General features: G+C 41.0%; 1 protein-coding gene across 1 annotated transcript in view; it reads left to right on the top strand.

The window, feature by feature from the left end:
- Nucleotides 1-329: 329 nt before the first annotated feature.
- The window catches only part of C7H10orf90 (chromosome 7 C10orf90 homolog), a 173,917-nt gene continuing 156,579 nt past the window's right edge, over nucleotides 330-17,667 (top strand). Inside the window, exon 1 of the mRNA XM_073354065.2 lies at nucleotides 330-507. The gene's annotated coding sequence lies outside the window, so the exon portion shown is untranslated. The remainder of the gene's footprint in view (nucleotides 508-17,667) is intronic.

The following is a 17,667-nucleotide window of genomic DNA, read 5'->3' on the forward strand; positions in this document are numbered from 1 at the left end:
GAATACTTAGTTTTGAGAGAAGAATAAAATGAAATAGTGAAAGATTGTATCCTTGTTTGCTTTCCATCTGGTAAAACACTTCTAAATAAACTAACTGACTAAACTGTACTCCTCATAATAAGCACAAGCTCTTGATCTAAAAACATCAGCCAGCTTTTAAAAATCCAGTTAATTATTAAACAACTCATGAACATTTTGGCTGCATGACTGGCTTTTGTGCATTAATCTGATTAACCGTATTTCCTTTTTGAGTTTATTTAGATAACCTGAGCTGCTCTTCTTCTGAACGAAAATAATTTACTTTAATTTTTTTTCCAGGACAAGGAAGACAGTAGGTCAATTTTATGTAAGATATACTTTTAAGAGACACTATGCAGAAATGAGACTGCTCTAAAAATGTTAAGAGAAGTGGAATAACTGGATTGTGGCTAAAGGCCATTTTTGGCACTTGAAGGTCGCATGGAGAGCTCATTCTCAGAGGGTATGACGGAAGTGATGTAGGCAGAGGTAATTACTTTGCTCATTCTATAGAAGAAAATTAGATGTATAATCATAGTCTTTCCAATTAAAACATTAGCATGTTACAGTTAAGTGGAAATACTGATTGCAGTTATATGTACATTCCACCTTTCTAATGCAGCTTCAAGGAAATAGGACAAAACTGTCAGTACTAAAGACATGCATATTTAAGGGCTTCTGTTTTATAAGTCAGATCACTTCTTGATTTTATTTTTTGTTTTTAATTTTTTGCATTTCACTTCTTAAAAAGAGATAGCAAATATTTATCCCATTGCTGCTTGATCTTTTTGATTGTGGATTCTTCACAATAATACTGCAAAGCTGTAATGTTAGTATGTGTGTATTTTCCCTGACAGCGTGTAGCTTAATTTGGGAATGCATGTAATTAAGTGGGTGAATTTTTCATAATGAGTTTTTATGATTCCTTCCAGAGTGTGGAATATACATTTCAAAAGTGGAAATGATTTATATCACAGATCTTCTTATGAACATTATTCTGTCAGGGCTGTTTACATATGTGCAGCATTGCTCTGGGAGTGAAGTGCTCACTGCCGCTATCATAGGCCTCTCTTCTGCCCTGTATATATGAGCTCTGCTGGATGGTCCTCATTAGCTAGCACTAGTTTGGTGGTGGAGTCATATTGCTGTGCTGTAGATAAAGAATGAATTTTGTATAAAAATGAAATCTGTGGACAATAATATCTATAATAACAAGCCACTTAGGATCCAGGACAGTAAAAAACAGTTTGGCATTTGAAACATACCAATGATAATGACCAGCTCATGCTTACCTTCCCTTTTATTTTTCCTAGTACAAATTTAGGCTCCAATTCTGCCTGCATTGAAGTCAATGGGGCTCCCTGCCTGTGCACAGATCTGTCTGTGTGGATCAAGTTGCGGGACTGGAGCCTTACTACTGTGCAGTATTTCAGATATGTGATTTTGATATGGGGGAGATTTTCAAGGGCTCGAAGGAGAGTGATGTCAATGGAAGTTAGGTGCCTAACTGTATGCCAGTGGGAGTCAGGTGCTGTAGTGTAGTGTATAGGGTAGTAAAGCACTTCTCAGGCTTAATTTGTAGCATGTTGTATGGTTAGTAAAAGTAATTTTGAGAGTGAGGCATTTGTAACTTTTTTGTCCTTTACATTAATTCAGGGTATGTTGACACTGCAGCTGTGATGATGATTCCCAGCATGGACAGACAGACATGTGCTAACTGAGTTCGAGCACTAAAAATAGCAAAATAGCAGTGTGGCCACTGCAGCTCAGGCTAGCCACCTAAGTACGTACCCAGCCAGGCAAGATTATACTCCATCATCTAGCACAAACCACTGCCCATACCACCAGAGCAGCACTGCTGTTTTTAGCACACTAGCTCAGGCAGCTGTAGTGTAGACATACCCTAAAGGGGAGTTGAATATACTGTATAGGAATAGGGTAGTATCCCTTTAAATAGTTGAGTCTGCTAGCGGTGTTCACTGTGTTCTGTGTTTAGCTCATTGCTAGAAGTGAACCCAACCAGTTTATATTCAGTAAACACAAGTTGTTTGAACCCCAGCATGCCAATATGGTTCCTAATATTATGTTTGTATAAAGAGCAAAAGGCATAATAGGAAATTAACTCCCCTTTGTGCCTTTTTAAATATCCCCCATTATTCTTAATAATTTGATATAGAGCTAATCAAGGTATCTTGATTATCTAAATAATTCTCTTGATAATCTAGATTTTAGAAAACTCTTGGCTTCAAGATGATATCATGTGGCAATGAGTGCCACTGTTTTTAAAAATGATAGAAAATAATTTTATCTTCATCATCATTTCAACCCATTCCAAACACTTCAGAGTTCTGGCTCACTCAGAGGTAGAAATAAAAAAGCAGAAACACGTGCAGGAGCTGAACATTAAAACCAAAAATATTAACCTAATTTTCAAACTGTTAAACATATGAATTGGGTTTTGTCTCAGAGAAGAGATAGGTGAAGTCTAATCATTCTTATTTCCTCAGCCAGTTACCCACCCACACACAAACTCCAACTGTAAATGTCTTTAGAGGTTTAAAAAAACCTACATGCAGTATATGAATTACATTGTAAAATATATTATGACATAAGCACATCCTTAGCTGTGAGCTAATAATAGTATAATGCAACCCAGCAGTGAATGAAATCAAATTTTTTAAAAAGAGGTTGTTTGCAAGTGTGCGACTCCCCAGACAATTGGAGATGGGCCTGAACTACAATAATGGTTCCAAATGCCCCCCTAGATTTTGGGCATTTGGGATCTAGAAGCCAAGTGTGTGACTTGGATCCATCTCTACAGAGGCTACTTTTATTATTGTGTTCAAATAGAAAAATCCTTTCTGATGCTTGTTTAAGTTAGTCATGGTGCAGGACTTACCCCAGCAGCTAAATGTGTTTCCTGGAGTGAGGCATACTAATGTCCCAATCCTGTAACTGAGAGTGTGTTGAGCAGACTGCTGGTCCTGCGGGGAGCCACCCTGAACTCAGTGGGATCCTGTGCAGGCTCAGCAGTAATCTCATCATCTATCAACTAAAGGATTGAGATCTAACCTGTTGCATCACACAAAATGCCAATGTAAGCATGGATAGCACACTTTGAACCTGCGTGTCTCCAAAGTGGGGTGTGGTGCCCCCGGCATCACAAACCTCAATGGAAAGTGGGGTTATTCACTGCCTATCAGTTGGGAAATGCAGCTTGAATGTTGAACAAGTACCATATGTTCTGAAGGGGTGAAGCATGTTTACCCCTAGGGTCATTGCTCTCTTGGGTCTCTAAAGCTGCCACTGCCAGTGCCTTATGTGATTTCTACAATATGTTCTTGAATCATTGATTCTGCCCCCCCATAACTACCCACTGTTGTAGTCCAATTTCCAGCTACATGTTTGATGTTTTACTCTTTCAGCCTTAGGGTCTTTGGTGCTCCTCATGTTATTTAAACTGATTAATGGGTTCAAGCATCACATTTATATTATCTTGTCTAACTCCTGCTTTCCTTCTATCAATTGAGTAACTTAAAGTAAGATAGCTTAACATACAATAGCTTATCCCTCTCCACATTACTTCCTTCTGTCATTTGTTATTCCGACTCCTCTTTGCATCTTATTTTCTTTTAAGGATTAAGTGGATATCCAAATGTTTTAAAAACTATTTAAACAAGATATCAGCAGCATATTTCAAAAATACATTCGTAAACACAGTGGGCTAATTCTCCCTTCATTTGTGTCTGAGTAACCCCATATGTGCAAATGCAGTTGCTCCATAATGCACACTTAGGCCAACTATGTGTCCTATAGTAGACATGACAGAAAATTTGAGTCTTGTCAATGAAGAGTATAAAAGCTTTTTGTAGAAGCATTTGTATCAAACTTTCTTAGTATAAAATGGACACACGGAAGCATAAACTGGGTCTTAGATGACAATGGTTAAATCATAACTTTAAATAGTGTCTTATGATGGTAAAATATACATTGGAGATGTCAAATCAGGGTGCATGCTCTAATGGCTGTGTCATAAAAATAAGGGAGGGGTAACCACCTTTCTGTATACAGTGCTATAAAATCCTTCCAGGCCAGAGGCAAAACCCTTTCACCTGTAAAGGGTTAAGAAGCTAAAATAATCTCACTGGCACCTGACCCAAAATGACCAAAGAGGGGACAAGATACTTTCAAATCTGGAGCGGGGGGAACAAAGGGTTCGTCTGTCTGTGTGATGCTTTTGCCGGGAATAGATCAGGAATGCAGCCTTCCAACTCCTGTTAAGTTAGTAAGTAATCTAGCCAGAAATGCGTTAGATTTCCTTTTGTTTAATGGCTGGTAAAATAAGCTGTGCTGGATGGAATGTATATTCCTGTTTTTGTGTCTTTTTTAACTGAAGGTTTTGCCTAGAGGGATTCTCTATGTTTTGAATCTGATTACTTTGTGAGGTATTTACCATCCTGATTTTACAGAGGTGATTCTTTTACCTTTTCTTTAATTAATATTATTCTTTTAAGAACCTGATTGATTTTTCATTGTTCTTAAGATCCAAGGGTTTGGGTCTGTGTTCACCTGTACAAATTGGTGAGGATTATTATCAAGCCTTCTCCAGGAAAGGGGGTATAGAGATTGGGGGGGATATTTTGGGAGAAGATGTCTCCAAGTGGGCTCTTTCCCTATTCTTTGTTTAAAACGCTTGGTGGTGGCAGTATACAGTTCAAGGACAAGGCAAAGTTTGTACCTTGGGGAAGTTTTTAACCTAAGCTAGTAAGAATGAGCTTAGGGGGTCTTTCATGCAGGTCCCCACATCTGTACCCTAGAGTTCAGAGTGGGGAAGGAACCTTGACAGGCTGTATGTTTCATTTTCTCTTTATTTAAATATGTCATGTATAATTTTATATTAATGCACAATCATAAATACAAAAAAGTTTTAAATGTTGGTGTTTTATTTCATTGTTAAATTACAATGAAACTAAAATGGATTTAATATTCACATCCAGCTTTATACTAAATAAAGTTGTCATGATTAATGTTACGACAAGAAAAAACAAATTAATTTTTAATTAAATTGCTCTTGCAAGATCAAGCTAAATGTCTATAACCAGACCTGGCAGCCCTTTCTAGTTCAATATGCCAACTAAAAGTTCATCCTATATTATATTTAATATAGATTACACCAGCCATTCATTTTTCAGTAATACAGAACATTCTCCCTGTTCAGCTGCAGGGGTAGATATTTTTTAAGCCCTTCTTGGTATCGCGTCACCTTTTCTTTGTCACCACTTACACACTCTGGGACCAATTCTCAGATTCCATTGATCTGTACTTGGTGCAGGACCTGAGGAAGAGGAGGAATAAAGGTAGTTTTATGCCCTCTTACCTTCTCATTCCCTCAATTCTGGGATTGGCTGGGGGCCAGCTGGGCTCCCCCCACATTTTAGAGCAGTTTACAGTGGTTCTAAATTGCATCTGCCTGGCAACAACCCTAACAGGTCATTCTGTCAGCTGGGGAATAGTTGGATTATAGCTGCATTCCAGCCAGAGACTGCAACTTCTTTGAGGCAGGGACCACCTTTTCATTATGTGTGTACAGCACCTAGCACAATGGTGTCCTGCCTTCTAGGGGCAAACACAATATAAATAATTAATAATAATTAAGGCAATAATATGCTGGGGATTAGGAGGTGGAGTTGGTACTGAGCCAGTACACCTGGCTTAATGGACACCTGCGGTTCCCCCACATCAGGACAATCATCATTTGGCTATTTAAACCAGCTTTACAGCCCCTGGAATATACAGAGTGGCACAAGGGCGTCATTGCAGACCTGAGACTAAGGTAATCTATCTTTTACTTAACCTCTTATGTTTTTATTACATTGTGTTTATAATTTGTCATACATAAGATATAATGTATGGTGATGTCGTGGTGGGAGTCTCCTATAGACCACCGGGCCAGGGGGATGAGGTGGATGAGGCTTTCTTCCAGCAACTCACGGAAGTTACCAGATCGCAGGCCCTGGTTCTCATGGGAGACTTCAGTCACCCTGATATCTGCTGGGAGAGCAATACAGCAGTGCACAGACAATCCAGGAAGTTCTTGGAAAGTTTAGGGGACAATTTCCTGGTGCAAGTGCTGGAGGAACCAACTAGGGGCAGAGCTCTTCTTGACCTGCTGCTCACAAACTGGGAAGAATCAGTAGGGGAAGCTAAAGTGGATGGGAACCTGGGAGGCAGTGACCATGAGATGGTCGAGTTCAGGATCCTGACACAAGGAAGAAAGGAGAGCAGCAGAATACGGACCCTGGACTTCAGAAAAGCAGACTTTGACTCCCTCAGGGAACTGATGGGCAGGATCCCCTGGGAGAATAACATGAGGGGGAAAGGAGTCCAGGAGAGCTGGCTGTATTTTAAAGAATCCTTATTGAGGTTACAGGGACAAACCATCCCGATGTGTAGAAAGAATAGTAAATATGGCAGGCGACCAGCTTGGCTTAACAGTGAAATCCTTGCTGATCTTAAACACAAAAAAGAAGCTTACAAGAAGTGGAAGATTGGACAAATGACCAGGGAAGAGTATAAAAATATTGCTCAGGCATGCAGGAGTGAAATCAGAAAGGCCAAAACACACCTGGAGTTGCAGCTAGCAAGAGATGTTAAGAGTAACAAGAAGGGTTTCTTTAGGTATGTTAGCAACAAGAAGAAAGTCAAGGAAAGTGTGGGCCCCTTACTGAATGAGGGAGGCAACCTAGTGACAGAGGATGTGGAAAAGCTAATGTACTCAATACTTGCCTCTGTCTTCACGAACAAGGTCAGCTCCCAGACTACTGCGCTGGGCAGCACAGCATGGGGAGGAGGTGACCAGCCCTCTGTGGAGAAAGAAGTGGTTCGGGACTATTGAGAAGCTGGACGAACACAAGTCCATGGGGCCGGATGCACTGCATCCGAGAGTGCTAAAGGAGTTGGCGGCTGTGATTGCAGAGCCATTGACCATTATCTTTGAAAACTCATGGCAATTGGGGGAAGTCCCGGACGACTGGAAAAAGGCTAATGTAGTGCCCATCTTTTAAAAAGGGAAGAAGGAGGATCCTGGGAACTACAGGCTAGTCAGCCTCACCTCAGTCCCTAGAAAAATCATGGAGCAGGTCCTCAAGGAATCAATTCTGAAGCACTTAGAGGAGAGGAAAGTGATCAGGAACAGTCAGCATAGATTCACCAAGGGCAAGTCATGCCTGACTAATCTAATTGCCTTCTGTGATGAGATAACTGGCTCTGTGGATGAGGGGAAAGCAGTGGACGTGTTGTTCCTTGACTTTAGCAAAGCTTTTGACACGGTCTTCCACAGTATTCTTGCCAGCAAGTTAAAGAAGTGTGGGCTGGATGAATGGACTATAAGGTGGATAGAAAGTTGGCTAGATTGTTGGGCTCAGCGGGTAGTGATCAATGTGTCCATGTCTAGTTGGCAGCCGGTATCAAGTGGAGTGCCCCAAGGGTCGGTCCTCAGGCCGGTTTTGTTCAATATCTTCATAAATGATCTGGAGGATGGTGTGGATTGCACCCTCAGCAAGTTTTCAGATGACACTAAACTGGGAGGAGAGGTAGCTACGCTAGAGGGTAGGGATAGGATACAGAGGGACCTAGACAAATTAGAGGATTGGGCCAAAAGAAATCTGATGAGGTTCAACAAGGACAAGTGCAGAGTCCTGCACTTAGGATGGAAGAATCCCATGCACCGCTACAGACTAGGGAGCGAATGGCTAGGCAGCAGTTCTGCAGAAAAGGACCTAGGGGTTACAGTGGACGAGAAGCTGGATATGAGTCAACAGTGTGCCGTTGTTGCCAAGAAGGCCAATGGCATTTTGGGATGTATAAGTAGGGGCATTGCCAGCAGATCGAGGGACGTGATCGTTCCCCTCTATTCGACATTGGTGAGGCCTCATCTGGAGTACTGTGTCCAGTTTTGGGCCCCACACTACAAGAAGGATGTGGAAAAATTGGAAAACGTCCAGCGGAAGGCAACAAAAATGATTAGGGGGCTGGAGCACATGACTTATGAGGAGAGGCTGAGGGAACTGGGATTGTTTAGTCTGCAGAAGAGAAGAATGAGAGGGGATTTGATAGCTGCTTTCAACTACCTGAAAGGGGGTTCCAAAGAGGATGGATCTAGACTGTTCTCAGTGGTAGCAGATGACAGAACAAGGAGTAATGGTCTCAAGTTGCAGTGGGGGAGGTTTAAGTTGGATATTAGGAAAAGCTTTTTCCAGTGGTGAAACACTGGAATGCGTTACCTAGGGAGGTGGTGGAATCTCCTTCCTTAGAAGTTTTTAAGGTCAGGCTTGACAAGACCCTGGCTGGGATGATTTAGTTGGGGATTGGTCCTGCTTTGAGCAGGGGGTTGGACTAGATAACCTCCTGAGGTCCCTTCCAACCCTGATATTCTATGATTCTATGATCCACCTTTTATGTTTGTGTAGCCAGTGCTTAATGTATTTGTTTTCTGTTTTTTTTTAACCATTGTAACTCTTCCTTTGGATCCTAGAAAAAGGAATATTTTTTTTCCTGGCCACTTTTGCCTTTTAATGTTTAGTCAATGTCATTGGACCAATAGAGAGTTTCACTTAAAAAGTGACGGCCCATTGACTTTTCTGGGCCTGTTCTGAACAGAGCTGAACATGACAGGGCTTACTTTGTTCAATGATAACTTCAGCTTAGAAAGATTCTTTCTGAGCCAAAACATTGTTGTGTTGCAGTGTTAGAGACATATGAGACCACAAATAACATAGGGTAAAAGCTAAATGCAGATCTGTAGTATAGCTGTGCATAGCATTTGTAACAGAACTTGAAATCAGACAAAACTGTCATGAGCTGGGTTTTTTTGTTTATGAACCTGAAACTCAACCCAGTTTGCAATGTCCTATTTTATTACCACAGAACATTCTGAGGCATTTGTTTGTCATTTTTGGTGGGGAAAAAAGATTCCCTAAGTCAAGTGATCCCACTCATGTACCTATTAAAAATATTTGTAAAAGGAGAAAAGTGCAGTCTTTAGGTAGGTCCTGATTTACACCAGAAATAGATTAGGATTAATGTGCAGTCCCTAATCCTCCTACACAATATTGCTGATTACTTCCTACCCTCTTTTATCATGCAGTTGTTCACTGGCCCTCAGACTAACATGCTCAAACCATTCTGAAAGTGGCAGCTAAGTATGCAGACGTGCTTTATGCACCTGCCCCACAGTCTTTACATCTCTGATTTTGTTCTGCGTTCCTCTTCTATCGTGAGAGCTATTATTTTCTATGTTTTAATTATAGGACTATCACCAGTTGTTAACTTTAATAACTATTCCTTGCTCTTGAGGTAGGCAAGAGACATGACCCTCTTCCCCCAGACTGATTGGAGAAGGCAGTGCACATTTAGTGCAAAGACTGAACAACATATATAAGGTCGGGGAGGAGGGGAAGGGGAAGAATCCAGCCTTTTTGACCCTTGCTTGCTGGAACTTTTTAGTGCTGAGGAGTGTTGTTAAGGCTGCTAAGTTGTTAATGCTGCTCATGCTGCTTTTCTTGGATCTCTGGTGTTAGCTGCTTGAGCAGGGAGTGCAGCATGCTGATTCAACAGACCTCAATATTATTCAGAAAGCCAGACCACAGGTTTGGTTTGGCGGCGAAGGTGCTTGGCCAGGTTTATTGCTGACAAAGCATGATACTAGTACCCTATAGCAGGGGTTCTCAACCTTTTTCTTTCTGAGGCCCCGCCCCCGACATGCTATAAAAACTCCACAGCCCACCTGTGCCACAACAATTGGTTTTCTGCTTATAAAAGGCAGGGCCAGTGTTTGGGGGTAGCAAGCAGGGCAATTGCCTGTGGCCCCACGCCATAGGGGCCCCGGCGAAGCTACATTGCTCAGGCTTCGGCTTCAGCTCTGGGTGGTGGGACTCAGAGCCCCAGGCTTCAGTCCCATGCGATGGGACTTTGCTTTCTGCCCTGGGCCCCAGCAAGGCTAACACTGGCCCTGCTTTGCAGCCCCCTTGAAACCTGCTCATGGCCCGCCAGGGGACCCCAGACCCCTGGTTGAGAATCACTGCCCTAGACCAGCTCAAAGATGCCCCTCCTATGACTTCTCCTTTAATACACTGATACCAACAAGTTAGGTATTATGCTCCAGATGTTGTTAGTTACCACCCTAGTCCTCATAACTGCTAGTTCAAACAAAACATCCTTATCCATTATCCTGTCATGCCCTCCTTGTCTTTGTGAGGGGTTGGTATGGTCTTGTACCATCTCTTAGGAATGCGTTTATGTAGTTACTTGAGAGATCTGTGTGTTTTTGTACCATAACTCTCTGGTCAGGAATGTGCTTACCTGGTTAGCTGATAACCAGTGTGTTACTGTTCTGCCAAGCCAGGCCTTTTTGGTTCACAGCCTTTGGTTCACACTGCTAGTTAAGCCTAGGCCTCCAGCAAAGCCTATATTACTTACTTTTCACCTATAATAATATACATTGTTGTTCACTGCAGCAAGTCTTTGACTCAGTGAACATTTCTATTTCATAATAAAGTCAGAAATCCAGTAACATTTAAAGAAATTTACAAAATTAAATTAATGAGTAATGAAAAACTTGGGATCTGGTTTGCTGCTGATAGAATCGCCATTACTTTCAACATGCTAAGGGCTAATTTATACCATTATGCACAGTTCATACGTAGAGATGCAGCGGAAACTGAGCCATCCCTAGAGTAGCCCCAGAAGAGGCTGAGGCATCATTCCCATCCTTCTTCCCCTTTGCTTTGCGGGTGGCTAGCCTACACAAGCAGCAAATTACAACCCACCCCTGTGTTGGTGGGTCTGCATGGTCTGGTGCACTGATAGCTGGAGCCAAGACTCCTCCCAATCCCAACCCTCCCCATCCAGTCCTAGAATACATATGAGCAGTGCACCTGATCTAAAGTCTGAATTCCAGTTTGTGTGTATGTGTGTATATATATTTATTATATTTTGTATATATAAAATTTTATATATAACAGCTTTTTTTTTTTAGTAATCTAGGGGAATCTGTCTCTCTTGCAGGACTTGTGGGACAATACAAAACTAAGGTTTTTGCAGGTGGGAGTCGGAGAACAATGAGGGAGTGCATATTGGGGGGCAGGATGGGAGCAGGATTAAAAAGATGGTGTCACGCAGGACTCTAGTTTAAGTCAAAATATGGTGTCATGAGTATATATTTTCAACAGAATGAACCACTTGCCCCACATTTAAAATGATTAGTTTAGTATAAAGATGTGTTATATGTTCTATACTAGTGTTTTATTACAGTAAACAAATTGTTGCCGGTTTGATTTGTTTAAACATGGAATTTGAGATAAATCCTCTTACATGTAAGAAATTTGCCTAGGTGCAGTCTGTCATATACAGGGGCTAGAAGAAGGCATAGGTACCACTTAAGTGCCATTTTGAGGGTTTACGTAAGACTAAAATGAAGTCTAGGACATGTACTGGTCCGCTGCATGGAGTGAATTTCATTCCATCTGTTGAAAACATGCATGTTCTTATGTTATAACTTCTTGGTTTAGATGCTGGATTTTTTAATTGAGATGCACACTTTCAGTTACTGTACAATACTCGACATACCTTTAATGATTAATAAAATTTGGGGATGTAAATATTTGAACAGTGCTCTTTTAATTATCTGTATTTAATGTGATGTGACTCAGTGAGCTGGTATCACAAGTTATGGGATTTGGAGTCTTTCACCTCTACAGGTCAGAGGTTTATCTGTTTCTATACACCACCACTTATTATCCTTTGATAATTACTTGGATTATGCACAAGCAATACAGTTTCTACTGGGTAGGTGTCCACACCACTAAAATTATCAGAGTAATTTGCACCCTTATTAGTAAAGAGGCTAAAGACTGAATGGGGTGATGACAACTGAACTCTGACATCCTTCATAAAGTTAAGTGAATTAGGTTAAAACATTTTGTCAAGGCAATTTGCATCATTAAATCCAATTGTTGCTTGTTCTGTGAATTGACTTGACTTGAATCTCCAAGGCTGCGCAATTTGGTACATTTCATGAGCACTAAATTCAATTTTAAAATCAAGAAGAAACCACATTAGTTCAGAGCAAGCTAACGTAAGTGGGAGAAGTTGTATTTGAATTTCTGTATCCAGTGTTTTCCCCAAAGATCAAAAATAGAACAAGATACTAATGATATCAGCACTTTTTTGTTTTGGTAAAGAAACAATAGTCCTCTGCTAATTCCATCTGCACAGCTCTCTCTTACACTGCAACAGAGCTGTCCTTTGTTCGCTGAAGGAAGAACACAGTCACTGTTCATATTAGGGTTAATAATATTCTGTAAATTCTTTTAGAAAAGGGTAAACATTGTGATGGGATCTAAATCAGGCAAATAGTTTTACAAAGCTTTTCAGGCAAAACACCGATCAGGGTTACAAAAAGTTTTCAATTACAAGAAGACAGAAAAGCTCTTAAATATAATAATTATTTTCACTGAATTCACTGAAGAGTTAGTGATAGATAAGCAAGAGTGATGTTCCTTTAAAAAAAATTGATAAGTAGCTTGAATGTTTACAACTGATCTTCTCTGGAGAATAAAATCCCCACATGTTTTATTCAAAATGCCAAGGGCATCAAAAGTATAGAAATATTTGTTTCCTTAAGAGGAAAGTGCACACCAGTAAACATAGAACTGGTTCTCATTTTACAGTCACCATACACTATGATGTTCATACTTCTGCTATCTGAGAAGGATCCATTATTTACATGCTGCATGGGGATTTCATTCATGCATAAGTCTCATCAGGTAAGGAAGAATTTTGTCATGTCCTCTGCCTGGATATATTTTCTCTCTCTGTACCAGTCACGATATAGTCTAGGGATGTGGCATGTTGGCGCAAGGCATTCATGTTGTGACTATTTTAAATAAACTGAATAATTGTTCTCAACCTGATTTACTTTTACTTGATGCAACACCAAACTAACTATGATGGGTGGAGACCATCCATGGTATATGGGCTCAATGTAAAGAGGGCATTTGTTTGAATTCTTTTAATAAGGGCTCTTGTTTCATGAAGAAGGCAGGAACATGAATCCACTGAGCTGAGTAGTCAATGAAATGCCCAGAAGTAAAAAAATAACACCATATCCCCTCAAAAGAAACTAAATTACCCATTCATGAATTCATGGTAATCTGTTTTTATTGCTACTTAATGGCTTGTTGGATCTGTTCAGCCCTCTGCAGATAAGCTCAGAAATGCTACCTACATTGGAACATCTTTCATAGCTGTAAATGCTGATCTCACTGTAAAACATATTAAGAATCCACAGACATGAATTTCTGGCATGCTATACCTGTGGTTTCTTTTCTTTTTGAAGAATTTTAAAATACTTAAATTCGTGTCAGATTCTGCATATCCCTTTTCATTACAAGCAAGGAAGAACAGATTAATCCCATATGTGTTAAAACAGTCATTGGAGCTCATTTATCATAGAATCATAGGACTGGAAGGGATCTCGAGAGGTCATGTAGTCCAATCCCCTGCGCTCATGGCAGGACTAAGTATTATCTAGACCATCCCTGACAGGTGTTTGTCTAACTTGCTCTTAAAAATCTCCCTGGAGATTCCATAACCTCCCTAGGCAATTTATTCCAGTGCTTACCCACCCTGACAGTTAGGAAGGTTTTCCTAATGTCCAACCTAAACCTCCCTTGCTACAATTTAAGCCCATTGCTTCTAGTCCTATCCTCAGCGGTTAAGAAGAACAATTTTTCTCCCTCCTCCTTGTAACAACCTTTTATGTACTTGAAAACTGTTATCATGTCTCCTCTCAGTCTTCTCTTTTCCAGACTAAACAAAGCCAATTTTTTCAATCTTCCCTCATAGGTCATGTTTTCTAGACCTTTAATCATTTTTGTTGTTCTTCTCTGGACATTCTCCAATTTGTCCACATCTTTCCTGAAATGTGGCACCCAGAGCTGGATACAATACTCTAGTTGAGACCTAATCAGCACAGATTAGAGTGGAAGAATTACTTCTCGTGTCTTAGAGTAACAGCCGTGTTAGTCTGTATTTGCAAAAAGAAAAGGAGTACTTGTGGCACCTTAGAGACTAACCAATTTATTTGAGCATAAGCTTTCGTATGAGCTTATGCTCAAGTAAATTGGTAAGTCTCTAAGGTGCCACAAGTACTCCTTTTCTTTTCTCGTGTCTTGCTTACCACACTCCCGCTAATACATCCTGAATGATGTTCACTTTTTTTGCAACAGTGTTACACTCTTGACTCATATTTAGCTTGTTGTCCACTATGACCCCCATATCTCTTTCCTCAATACTCCTTTCTAGGCAGTCATTTCTCATTTTGTATGTGTACAACTGTTTGTTCCTTCCTGAATAGAGTACTTTCCATTTGTCCTGCCAATGAAATACAATTGGTAGCACTGCTATGCTTTTACAGATAGCACTAAGGATTCAGTTTAGAAGAAATTTAGGAGTAGGCTGACTTTGGTCTTGTGCAAATGCAGGAGTAGGGGTTAGTACAATGAGGCTTCCCTATCACCTCTATCTCTGTACAGTTGGCAGCCATTATGTAGCAAAGGAATGTAGTCCCTGCACTAGCATCATTGGTAACAGCAGCCTCCCAAAGAGAAAAGGTCAGAGGAAAGGCTGAGGCATGTTCCTATCCCCTTCTATACCTTACTTAGAGCTTGGTGAGCACAGAGAGGAATGCATACTATACCCAGCAAAGGACAGCTATCTCCTGCCTACACCATGGTCCTGCTGAGCTCCAGGAGGAATGCTGGTGGAGTCCTCCTCCTAGGACTGCCACTACAGTGTCACTCCCTTGATAGCCTTCTGGCATAGGGCTGTGTCTTAAAGGCACAATCTGTCCCCTAGTGTAGGAAGCTGAAGAAATTCATAGATTGATTTATACACCTGGCTTTTATTTGGTATTAGGACTTGGCTGGTTTCTTCAGAGACTAGAGAGAAGAGGACTCACCCTGGAAACACCAGCCATGAATGGCTCCCTAATCAGAGATGGATAAAATATTGTATTTTTACTTGTTGCAATGTTGTGAAATATTTTCTGGGGTTTTCCCCTCAGAAATCGTAAACAAACCAAATGTAGAGGTCAGAGGCTGCCTAGCTCGGCACAAAACAGCTGGGGAAAGAGGATCTCCCTCATAATGTTTAGTCCAACGATTAGAGCACTGAACCAGGATATGGGAGACCACTGGTTCAAGTCCCCACTCTGCCTGAGGAGAAGGAATTTGAACCGGGATTTGCCATCTCTCAAGTGAGTGCTCTACACATGAGGCTACAGAGTCAAAGGAGGGATGAAAGTTCTCTGCAAATGGGAGGATGGAGGGGCGAGTGAGGGGAGGCACTAAGGCTCAATGGAAGAGGGAGTAGAGCTGGCTGCAAAAGAGAGTCTGGGGATTCTATCTGGTCCTAGGCCCATTCCAGCCCCTCTGGTTCCCATTCCCTGCTCCCCCATCGTATCCTGGTTGCTGCTATGGCTGCTTCAGCCCCTCTGGGTCCTGTTCTCACCTCCACTTCCCCTGGGGGTATATGAGTTTTCATATTTCTATTTTGGCTGTGCTAGCCTCCCCCCCACCCATTACCATTTGGCTGCTGTGGGTTCACGAAAATGGGTTTGGCTGCTGTGGGTTCACGAAAACGGCCAAACTGCGGGCTACCGTGAAGCTCCAAGGGAAGCAAATCCGCCAATAAGCACAAGACCCACCAAGGTAGAGGAGGAACTTTGTCACAACTCCTAGTTCGGGGATGTAATTGGGTCAGGAGATTCCAGACCAAGCCCTAGCCACAAAGCAAGGAGAACTTGAGAAACTGACTAACTTTTTCACAGTAGGGGGACTGCATTTTTTGCCAGACAATTTAAGGTATGGCTGTTTATTTCATCTTTATTTTGGTTTCCCCTGGCTGAAGCAAGGCTGCCTACATTAGACAATGGACTCTCCCCTTTGGGCCAAGCTGAAGAAAGCCTTGGCCTCACTGTGGAAGTTGTCCAGTGCAGAGGGGCTCCATGCTTAAAGCCAGCTAGTGTGCTAAAAATAGAATGTAGCTGCAGCTAGCTGCCCCATGCCTACACACATTATCTAAGATCCTAGGCACATGTATGCTATTTTTAGCACACTAGCTCAATGAGAGTTAGTGCAAGTAGGTCTCCTTGGGCTGGGAATAACTTGAAGTGTAGACTCACCCAAAGAGACAATGGGTGAAATTCTGGCCCCACTGACGTTAGAGAGTTTTTTGTCATTGACATCAATAGGGGCCGGATTTCACCCAATGTTTTGTTTTTCCTTTTTGTTGTGTCCCTCCCTTTCGTTGGTACATAACACTGTAGCCTTAGGCTGCCCTTGTAGAGGGAGCTTTAGAACCTCAGTTCCCTGATGAGCTAGAGCAAAGTCCCATGATCTCCTTCCAATCAATAATTTGTTTATGATGGAATTATGGTTCAGGTCAATGGGTCTCTATATGTGGCAGAATCTGATGAAGTGCATGGCTTTTTTAATTTCATCCTAGACAAAAAGTTGCTGGAAGACGATTGTAAAAAGCTCCACCGACTTACTTACAGCTTTCCATTCTGTACTGGGGCCAATAGACTTTGGTAATGGGTTCATTTTAAGTAAACTCTTCCATACTGGGACCATCCCTTTGTTATGTGTTTATACAGTGCCTTGCACAATGGGAGTGGGGCCGCTAGGAAATACCATAATAAACATAATATAAGAGGTTTTTTTAAAGTAAGGAGTTTGCAAAATATATCTAATAATCTAGAGTTGTAGATTTGTAAAGACATAACTGGCCTAATTTTGTGCAAATCAGTGCATAATTTGTCACTGCAGCTTCATTATAAATGAAGTTCTTTCATTACAGAATGATTGCTGGAATTATTTTCTCTATGTAGGAAGTTTTGTTTCCTACTCAAACGTGTATTTTGTCTCTTTCCTTACCGAGGACATTCACTATACCTATTATATAGTATATGCTCAATTACCAGTCACATTTAAAAAAAAAAAGCTTTTGCAGAATTCATATAATTGCTGGAGACTCTCTTATGAAGGCCTTTTAAAATTATTTGGATCCAGGGGTTTTGGTCTGAAAAATACAGCATCTTGCTTTGTAAGTGGATAAAATCATTGGTTCAGAATACTTTACCATAATGTGAAATAAAACTGCTCCTTTGAAATCAGAGAAGAACTTAAAGTTTAAGTGATAATCATGGAGCAGTGGAGCTACCCTGCAAGCAAGCAGATGAAATATAAAATATCAAATGGTGTGAAGGGGCTTACTAGGACAGTGTAAGGCCACAGGTGAGACTTCTGCATTCAAATTCTCTTTCTTGATCTTTGGAAATAACAAGCTTGAAAATTTAACTACTCAGTTTGTACATTTTTTGGAAGTGTAACAAGTTAGTTTAATAGCAGTGCCTTTTCAAGAGATTTTCAGTACCTGAACTCTAAACAAAAAGTCCCGTTCATCTACCAGACTTCTTAACAACAGCAACAATATTGTCAATAACATGCAGTATTCTGGAATCTGTATTCACAACTGTTGCAAGAAATATTCTTCAAGGGACATAGAAAGTGTGGCCAGGAAATGTCC

This window comes from Lepidochelys kempii, chromosome 7, assembly GCF_965140285.1.
Source record: "Lepidochelys kempii isolate rLepKem1 chromosome 7, rLepKem1.hap1, whole genome shotgun sequence".
In the NCBI taxonomy this organism is placed as follows: Eukaryota; Metazoa; Chordata; order Testudines; family Cheloniidae; genus Lepidochelys; species Lepidochelys kempii.